At 39.6% G+C, this 10639-nt stretch overlaps 2 long non-coding RNA genes across 2 annotated transcripts; both read left to right on the top strand.

The window, feature by feature from the left end:
* The first annotated feature begins 3092 nt into the window (after nucleotides 1–3092).
* Nucleotides 3093–3973, top strand: LOC118681795 (uncharacterized). Its single transcript, XR_004977538.2, has 2 exons — nucleotides 3093–3566; nucleotides 3646–3973. It is a non-coding gene; the product is annotated as an uncharacterized lncRNA (long non-coding RNA).
* Nucleotides 3974–9189: 5216 nt separating this feature from the next.
* LOC118681794 (uncharacterized) lies at nucleotides 9190–9877 on the top strand. The gene is made up of 2 exons (XR_004977536.2): nucleotides 9190–9444; nucleotides 9538–9877. It is a non-coding gene; the product is annotated as an uncharacterized lncRNA (long non-coding RNA).
* Nucleotides 9878–10639: the final 762 nt, after the last annotated feature.

Genomic DNA, 10639 nt, shown 5'->3' with positions numbered 1-10639 from the left:
ATATGGCAAAATACAAATTGTATATGTGGTCCGATTCTGAAATCGTACTAGCCTGGTTAGAAAAACCCCCACATGCATGGAAGACGTATATTTCCAATCGAACGTCTCAAATACTTGACCTAGTGGGATCAGCCACTTGGCGACACGTAGCCAGTGCTGACAATCCTGCCGATCTAGGTACAAGAGGGTGCAACTGCTGCACCTTACCACCACCACCCTCTGGTGGAATGGTCCCCGATGGTTAACAGAATCTCCCGATTCTTGGCCACAATCGCCCATGCGCAATATAATAGCCCCAGAAAGTCGAAAAATCGACTCCTTTCACACAGCAGTGGAGGATACTGACATCCTTGAGCGATTTTCATCGTTCTCCCGAGCCCTCAGAGTAATCGCCTATATGTTAAAGTTCATAGAGCGACTTAAAATTAAAGTTAAGGGAGTTCCCCCAGAGTACCTCCAATGCGATACATTGACGCACCTAGAATTGCAAAAGGCAAAGGTCGCTCTAATCGCATCAACTCAAACGCGCTACTTCAGTCGCGATATAACACTATTAAGAGAATCAAAACCCATTGACAAAAGGAGTTCACTCTTAGTTCTTAACCCATTCCTAGACACGAAAGGTCTTATTCGTGTGAATGGTCGGCTTGCCAATTCAAACCTAACGTATAACGAACGCCATCCCATAATTGTTCCAGAGAAGCCTCGACTTGCTACACTACTCATCAATTATATCCACATATTAATGCTTCATGCCGAACATCGCCTCATGCAACATATGGTCCGCCAGGAATTTTACATTCCCCGACTTAAGCCCCAAATAAAGAAGTGCATTTTCTTGTGCAAAATCTGTACCACGCACAAGCAAAAGATGAGAACACGGATTATGGCAGCACTTCCCCCGGAACGCTGCAACTTCGCTCTGCCTTTCTCCATCACAGGTGTCGACTTTGCTGGGCCTTTTCAAATAAAGCCGTCCATGTTAAGGTCTCCCATTCTGATGAAAGGCTATGTGGCTGTTTTTGTCTGTTTTACGACAAAAGCAGTGCATCTTGAGCTTTGTACTAATCTGACGAAGGAGGCTTTTCTTGCGGCATTTGCTCGCTTCGTCGGTCGACGCGGCTTTCCATCGAAGATCATGAGCGATAATGGTAAAACATTTATCGGCTCTCAAAGAGCCACCGAAAAACAATTTGTGGCCTTTATCAAACAAGTCTCACCTGAGATTTTACAAAAGTACGCGCCCCAAGGCATTAATTGGCAATTTATCCCCCCAAGCGCTCCTCATATGGGTGGTTTATGGGAATCAGCTGTAAAAAGCTTCAAATCCCACTTCAAAAAAGTAGCTGGAAATTATAAATTCAATTATGAAGAATTCACTACCTTATTAATCCGAATTGAAGCCGTTCTCAATTCACGGCCACTCACCACACTCTCGCAAGATCCCTCCGACTTCACAGCCCTAACTCCAGGGCATTTTCTCAAAGGAGCACCCATTCTGGCCATACCTGAGCCAGGCGTGGGGTCGCTATCCCTATTAAATCGATGGGAAAGAATCAAAATTCTCCATCATGATTTCAGCCGTCGATGGGAGGAAGAGTACATCAAGGACCTTCATAAAAGGTACCGATGGCAAACTCCAGAAAAGGCACCAAAGCTTGGAGACTGTGTTATCATACACGATGATTGTCTACCCCCCCCAGAATGGCGGCTTGGCCGCATAGAAAAATTATATTACGGTTCCGACGGTCATATACGAGTAGTCGTTCTCCGTACTCAAAGCGGAACGCTGACAAGACCGCTCGTGAAATTATGTTTTCTGCCAACCGTATCTCATGACAAAACCGCAAATAACAACCAATCCGCCGATATTACCGCGACGCAAATGAATTAGTCGTAGAACTAACCAATAAACCCGCAAATCACAAAACCGTTATAAACCAAACATTCTAACCGCAATGATCGATCAAATTGACGATCCACTCCTGCCACACACCGTGGCACATTCGCCATAAATTTACATGCCACAAATGTATAATCATTCCAACTTCTTCATACAGATCAATATGGAAGTAGATATGGCAGCAACACCAACGCCAGCTGTGAGGTCCGCCATCAATGTGCCGCGCCCTGGGGCAACTGCAACACCACGAACCGCAGCGGCAATCGTCCCTGCAACCGCTCCCCATAATGGCCCGCGACTACTACCACCTTCATCAGCACCGGCAACGGTACCTCAACACAGCCGATGCCCACTGTGTCGACGCACACACCGGCTGCAACACTGCAGCATTTTCCGAAGCATGCAGCCACCACAACGTCAGCAGGTTGCCCACGGGCACTGCCTCAACTGTTTGTCTACGATCCACACGACTCTGGAGTGTACGTCGGTTACGCTCTGCCAGCTGTGCCATAGACAGCACCATACTATGCTGCACCGCACCCCAAAGCGGGCCGTCGGGCGAAAACTCGCCCCAAGCCGCAGATCGCAGCAGAGCAGCCATCCGGAGCACCACCGAAGACAGGCAGTTCCACCTCCATCCAGACCGAGACGACAGGAGGCATCAACGCGGCGTCGGCAGCCCAGGCCAACATACCGCCGCTCCACTGGCCTCAGCAGCGTTGTTGCCACGCTGCAGCAACTCCAGCGGTTGCTAGGCTAAAATTCGCCTAGGGGGGCCGGGATGGCTAGATGAGTTACGCCTCCCCCCTCCATACGCGCCACTGAGCGCCAACACACCACATCAACACGATCCACAAGAAGACTCCACCCATTAACACACACAAACACACACCACCCCTGCAGACATCACACCACGCAGATATCACACCACACAGACCACCCACACATACACATCACATCCTACCACAACTCTACACTACCCAACACTCAAAAGGGAGTAACAATAGACCAAAAAGCTTCTTTCTCATCAGCGAATCGCCCCGATCAGACGTCCGCAAGTTTCCGCCCGTGTTCCCTTTTTATACGCCGTATCATTTTTCGTTAAAGTGCAAAAAGGTTAGTGTACAAGTGAAACGATTAAATAATATTCATATTATTTTATTTTGCTATAATCCATTTCAACATAAAATATGTGCTATTTCTCCTCGTTTGAACTTCCTGCAACAAATTGTAGAGGTTTTCTATTTCCTGCACTTGAACACACTCATGAAAAATTCAGTATGCTATTGTACTATATTTAAAAAAAGATACAATGTCTCAACATTATTTCCGCAAATGTGCAAGATCTTCCCTCCGTAACAAACTATCTTGAACCGCCAGGTTTAGTGTATGCTCATAGCAACCAATATGCGTTTTTTCAGTAGAGTACAAGCATTAATCTGTCACTGGCATTATGTCACTATACCACGAACTTTTTGGATAATTTCCCAATCATTCAATACCCTCTGTATAAAATAAGCTAAGTATATTTGTTGCGTTATAATTTGTTGGATCTTTCAGTTTTTTCGTTGACAGGACACACGATTTTAGTTCAAAATTTACAAGAAATTGGCGAGTGATGATAACGTAAGACTCATTTGAAGTGGAGGAGCAGGCGTCTCATGTAATACTAACACGATCAAGATTCGATAGAAAGGATTTTAATTTGAACTTACTAACGTACTGTCGAATTGTTTTTTCAGCATATCAACACTAAACTTTTGGCACACGGCAACACAAATCGTGGATACAATTTTTGAACTCTTCACCACACACTATGTTTATAGGTTGATAACCCTTAGTCACTAAACGCGACAAAGCGTCTTCGATGTTTTTTTTTTACTTTTTGAATTCTTTTCGTATTCAATGGCTCTACTGAAATATGACGCAACTGATCTTATGCTAGATTGACGACTGCCAGAAGTACTAGGATAATCAATGTCCAAGGACTCTTCATTGTTGTCGCAATCGCGATGAAATCTTATCAAATGATCACGCAAGTTACTCGTATTCCCACTCGTTTTGTATTCTTTGCCGCATTAAATGCATTTGGCCTAATTTTTTCTTGAGATCTTACAAAACCCACATAAAAGTAGGTGAATATTAATTACTTAAATCAAATGTTCAAACTTTAGAGAATCCCTTCGTATGCTTAATTCCCCCCTCGTCGTTGCTCTTCAATTCTATGCATTTATCAGAATATATTGCACCATTGTGATGCAAACTATTGCATTCAGTTCCTAGACTATTGGTTGATTTATCACCTTTCGTTACCTACTTTCCTTGTAATATATTTATCCATTGCTTAACTCCGGCGAAATTATTGAATAAATCTATTGGCGCCAACAATTGAAGCAAAAATGTCACAAGCACAGCTGCAGCGTTGCTACTTTACAAAAAGTTTGGAGACAGTTTGTTTGAACAACGACCATTGTATAAATTTACAAGTAACCAATCCTAAGATATTCACTAATCCACTCGCAAAAATGTCCCACTTGGTACGGGTTCCTCAAATATTATACTAATAAAGGATTACCTACTAATATTCTACTACTAAAGCATCCAAACGCCTCAAATTTACTACAGTTTGTTGCCGTTTTATGTTTTAAAATTTATAACTTTAAGAATGTTTTGATTACATGTTCAAATATTTTTCGATTATTAAAATTCCTAAAGATTAAATTTACATTTAATAAGAATATCGCTGTGACTGATTTAGAATCTTTTGTATATATTACTTACTAATTAGTACATTTTTTGGTTTAATAATATTGTTGTTCATGACTTCTACCCTATTTTTATACTCTCGCAACCTGTTGCTACAGAGTATAATAGTTTTGTTCACCTAACGGTTGTTTGTATCACCTTAAACTAATCGAGTTAGATATAGGGTTATGTTTATATAACTGATCAGGATGAAGAGACGAGTTGAAATCCGGGTGACTGTCCGTCTGTCCGTCTGTCCGTCCGTGCTAGCTCTAACTTGAGTAAAAATTGAGATATCTTAATGAAACTTGGTACACGTGTTTCTTGATACCGTGAGACGGTTGGTATTGCAGACGGGCGTAATCGGACCACTGCCACGCCCACAAAACGTCATTAATCAAAAACAAATAAATTGCCGTAACTAAGCTCCGCAATAAGATACAAGACTGTTATTTGGTACACAGGATCACATTAAGGAGGGGCATCTGCAGTTAAACTTTTTTTTTTAAAGTAGGCGTGGTCCCGCCTCTAATAGGTTTAATGTGCATATCTCCTAAACCGCTAATGCTATAATAACAAAATTCACTGGTAGCAAATGTTTTTAGCACTTCTATCGACGGTGTGAAAATAGTTGAAATCTGGTGGCAACTCCGCCCACTCCTCATATAACGGTACTGTTAAAAACTACTAAAAGCGCGATAAATCAAGCACTAAACACGCCAGAGCCATTAAATTTTATCTCTGGGATGGTATGAGATGACTTTATAGGAAGCGCGTTCAAAATTAGACAGTGGGCTTTGGACAGCCCACTTTTAGGTGAAAACCCATATCTTGAGATCTTTTAAACCGATTTCAACCAAATTCGGTGCATAACGTTCTTTTCATATTTCTATGTCATAGTGCGAAAATGGGCGAAATCGGACTACAACCACGCCTACTTCCCATATAACACCATTTTCAATTCCATCTGATTCTGTCACTTTCCACTATGCATATCAAGCAAAAATGATTGTATCGGGATAAAACTTTGCGTGAATAATGCGTTTGAAGTATGACACCTTGTGGCCAAAAATTGTCTAAATCGAACCAAAACTGTTCAAGCTCCTAAGTAGTATACTAATCTCAAAGGAGTATACTATTTAAATTTTCGAGAGTATAAAATGTTCGGTTACATCCAAACTTAGCCCTTTCTTACTTGTTTATATATATTTTGGTTTTTGTTGAAATTATTGTAATACAAGAAGATTGTTTTGTCATGTTAATGAATACAACTGAAGTGTACCTGGTTTTATACATTCATTTTGATTTTTGTTTTAAGTGATTATTTCGACTTATATTGTTAATGTAATTACAATACTATCCATGAAGTGAACCTGAGTATATATATATATAATTTTTCCTATATTTGTTACGAAAAGTAGATTCATTTAGAACTCTATATATTGTAACGGATTTCTCGGCAAATCGGCTACCTGTATCTCACTCTTGAGTACAACTTATTGCTTATAGCTTAATTGATTTTTACACGGCAACACTCTAATTAGAACTGTGACTGGTGGACAGTCTGGCAGCCCTTATATAGTAAATTTTTAACACAAGTTCGCTACTAGAACATTCTGGCAACTACGAATTCGCTGTCTAGTTGCTTCTGGCAGGTTTTCGTCGATTCGGATTTGTTCTGGTATTCGTGTTCGCCACACTGCCTAAGTCTGATCGTCCCGATTAGACATATTTGCGGTACCAAACGTTGCAAGCCGTTCCAGATGAACCACCTTCATTTTATTCCTTAGTCTTCCAGTGGTGTGTATGCGATATACTACATCAATTACACTGTAATTTGGGAGATATAGCAATACCCAATCGCCTTCAATAAAACCGTCTGAGTTTATTGCCTTGTCGTATTTTTCATTCATCCTATCGCCCATAATTTTGGTGCGCTGTCTCACCATAGCATGTATATCCCTCATCTCGTCTTCTAGGATGCTATTGAATTGCTAAGTATTCCTTCCTCCGTTGGCGTTAATTCCAAATTTTAAATCAATTGGTAGTCGAAGATCATTACCAAAAATTACCCTTGCTGGAGTCTGCCCCGTTATTTCATGTTCAGCAGACCGATAAGCCATCAGGAACAAGGATATATGGGTATCCCAATCTTTTTGATACTTGTCCACAACTTTCCTCAAATGTTCTTCCAAAGTTCGATTGAATTGTTCTACCATGCCATCAAACTGCGGATGGAGTGCAGTTGTACGGGTTTTCCGAATACCCAGCTTCTGGCATATCTCCTGTATTAAAGCTGATTCAGAATTTCTCCCTTGGTCAGAATGTAATTCTATTGGAACACCATATCTCGATACCCAATTGTTGATGAATACATCCGCTACTGTTTATGCCTCTTGGTTAGGAATTGCGTATATCTCTGGCCATTTGCTAAAATAGTCCATGGCTACCAAAACATATCTGTTTCCTAATTTACTGATACGAAATGGACCAGCTACATCCATGGCTACTCGCTCAAACGGCGCACCTGAATTCTACTGCTACATCTGACAGCAATGCACTCGACACAATTGGCGATCCACTCCGTAACTGATTGACGACAACCAACCCAATTAAAACTTTGTTTTAATTTCTCCAAGGTTTTATTGATACCCATGTGTTATCCACTTGGACCGTTGTGCAGCTCGTTGAGAACTTCAGGAATTCTTACTTTTGGAACAATCATCAGAGCTCGTGAGCTTCGCCCATCTTCGCTTTCCCATACGCGATGCAAGCAGCCAGACACTAACTTCAAACTATTCCATTGTGCCCAATAAGCCTTTGCGACTGGGCTTTCTGCAGCTATTTCTTCTCTCGTTGGAAGTTTATTCATCTCCAATCCATGTATTACACTTTTCAAATCTGGATCGTCTTGCTGACATTTCCGTAGCTTCTCCGGATCCCAGTCCGATGTTATAGTCATTAATCGGACTTCTATGTCTGTCTTCTTTGGCCTCAGTTTTTGAGCAATGCCTGCATTCCAGATTACAGGGACGGCGGGACATGGCATCAGCATTTCCGCGACTACTAACTTTGCGTTTACGTCCAACTGGATTATTGGGCTGGTTACAGTTGCGTGCAATATGGCCACTTTTCCGCAGTTGAAGCATTTAAGCACACCATTATTTTTCTTATGCGCTTCCGTATATGTTTCCAGTGCTTTCTGCATGTTGTAAATTTTTTAAGTAATTGGTTCACCCAAGTGTGTTCCTCTATTTCTGCTTTGTGAGCTTTAAATGTTTGATTGCAAAGCAGAGATGCAGTTTCCTGTGTCAGAACATACGAAACGGTTTCTGGAAACGTCAATTTTGGACATGTTAATGCAGGGAAGCGTGTAGTGTTATCTCGTATTCCATTGACGAAAGTCTGAATTTTCGTGTCCTCGATATATTCCAGGTATTTATGTGCATAAGCTAAGTGAGCTAACCTCTCAATTTCTGTAGCAAACTCCTGCAACGACTCATTGGCTTTCTGGCGGCGATTTTAACACTCCATTTTAAATATCTGCTTCCTGTGCTCACTACCATACCGTCTTTCTAATGCACCTATCAACGTTTAATAACTACTCGCCTCACAGTTGGGAATGGTCTGTAATATCTCCGCTGCAGATCCTTTTAATGCACCGAACAATGCAGCTAATTTATCTTCAGCGTTCCAACTATTTGAAGATACCGTCTTTTCGAATTGAAGCTTAAAAACATGGAACGGAATAGTGCCATCAAAGGATGATCTTTTAATTCATCCACTTCAGTTTTAATTCTATCCCGCTCTTCCGAAATCTGTGAAGACACTTCTGCTATTTGTGAGACCACCTGCGATATCCGTGAATCCTACTCTTCCAACTGTGAGGACACCTGTGCTGATATACTTGCATCTTGCGCAGCGAACTGTTCTTCCAACTGTGAGGACACCTGTGCCGATATACGTGCATCTTGCGTTGCGAACTGCTCTTCCAACTGCGTTGACAACCGCGATTCTAAATGCGACATTTGCGTTGATATTTGCGTTTATGTCCAGCATTCTTTGACGAGCATTGAGCCTCTTCCTTTTCTTCTATCTTTGTTGTCTTTTCCTCTAATTCCATGTGAAAGACATATTCCTCAACATTAATGTTTTCCGCCTCCATGGCTGATTGTAATTCAGTTTTTAATCCATTTGTCGCCAAACCACGTTGCTCCAGCTCCTTTTTTAGTTGTGGAATCTTCAGATTGTTAAATTTGGCCATTTTCAAATAATTATCTCCTTGGGAATTTATTTGACAATCCCACTTCTGACACCAATTGTAACGGATTTCTCGATAAATCGTCTACCTGTAACTCACTGTTGAGTTCGATCACTGTATTGTTAAATTAAAGTCCCAATTTAATGGCTATACACTTATCTTTATTTCTAATGCCAACAACTTAACACTTATTGCTCGATATTCGAGTTTACAACTTATTGCTTATAGCTTAATTGCTTTTTATACGGCAACACTCTAATTAGAACTGTGTCTGCTACACAATCCGGCAGCCCTTATATAGTAAATTTTTAACACAAGTTCGCTACTAGAAAATTCTGTCTAGTTGCTTCTGGCAGTTTATCGTCGATTCTGATTTGTTCTGGTAATCGTGTTCGCTAAAATATTATATATATAGGCTTCCTGGGGAACCACATACTCAAAACAGATCGATAACGCGCCTATATTGCATCCTCAGAGGTGGTGAGGAAAAACCATAAATATGTATAATAATAAACTTTTGTTTAAAAATATTTTTGTAAGTTTTCATTAATGTTTTCCATTACAAATACCTGTTCACAAAAAAATTATCAAACTGCATTTCTTTATTTAAATCTCTTTTTAAAAAAAGGCAGATATCGATCAGGTGATCTCAGCTGTATTACACTCATAGGATACGGGTTATTCTTTTGTTACTTGTTGGATTATACTGTGACGAACACGGATGATAGACAAAATCGGATCGACGATAATAAAGATCTTCATTGAGTAAAAAATTATTTCATTCTATGTTTATTATTGTATATCTTGACTTTATATACAATTTTAATTCTATCTTAAGTAACTAAATGTATATGTATATGTGTATACTTGTATATATTGTGGTACGACATGGCATTTTTAAACTATTGCATAGCTTTTATCGCAAGCTTTGAGCGCATCGACCGAATAAAGAAATTCCGTAACAGAAAGTTTGCGCAAAATGATTGCATAGTTATAGGCGTATTTTCGCATATCTCAAGCGGAATAAATAAATTAAAGAGCGGAAGAATCAGGGTGATTTGCAAATAAGAACATTTAAGATACAATATTTTAAAGGCAAATAAAAATATAGAATTTAATAAAATATTAATTAATATAAAATAAATTTCGATATTCGGAGTCATAATATTAGTATTATTATTATTACAATATTTTGGTAAATAACTACCCAACCTTTCGGAACAGTATCTCGTTTGACTTCAACAATAATTAGGTATTTCAATTGGATTATCAATTGTAATAAATTTCCACTTATCTTGGCTGGCGATTTCAACATCAAATTCGCTGATAAAATATCAGTGCGATTGACAACTTTTTTTTCGGGAAAACTTAATTTGAAAATGAATAATAGGCCACAAGAATCCACAACAAAATATGGGACCACCATTGACGCGGTATTTTCCAGATATATAGATCTACATGCATTGTAAGATAATAAAAATATTTTCAACAATATTAACTTCTCATTTATTCACTAAAAAAATTATATAAAAAAAACTGTAACTTAAATTATTATGAAAGAAAAAACTCGAATTAATATCAAAGAAAAAAAATGCATAAAAAATAAATAAATAATTATAATTGCATAACTTGATAAAAAAATGTTATACAATAGCTTTATCGCGGCATTCGACGAGTGCCTCACGTACTTTTGTTTTTAATTGTACAACTCGATGCATGTGCATGTACAT

The sequence above is a fragment of the Bactrocera oleae genome, chromosome 3 (assembly GCF_042242935.1).
Source record: "Bactrocera oleae isolate idBacOlea1 chromosome 3, idBacOlea1, whole genome shotgun sequence".
NCBI lineage: Eukaryota > Metazoa > Arthropoda > Insecta > Diptera > Tephritidae > Bactrocera > Bactrocera oleae.
The sequence above is the reverse complement of the archived record's forward strand: the minus strand, read 5'-3'. Positions and strand labels throughout refer to the sequence as shown.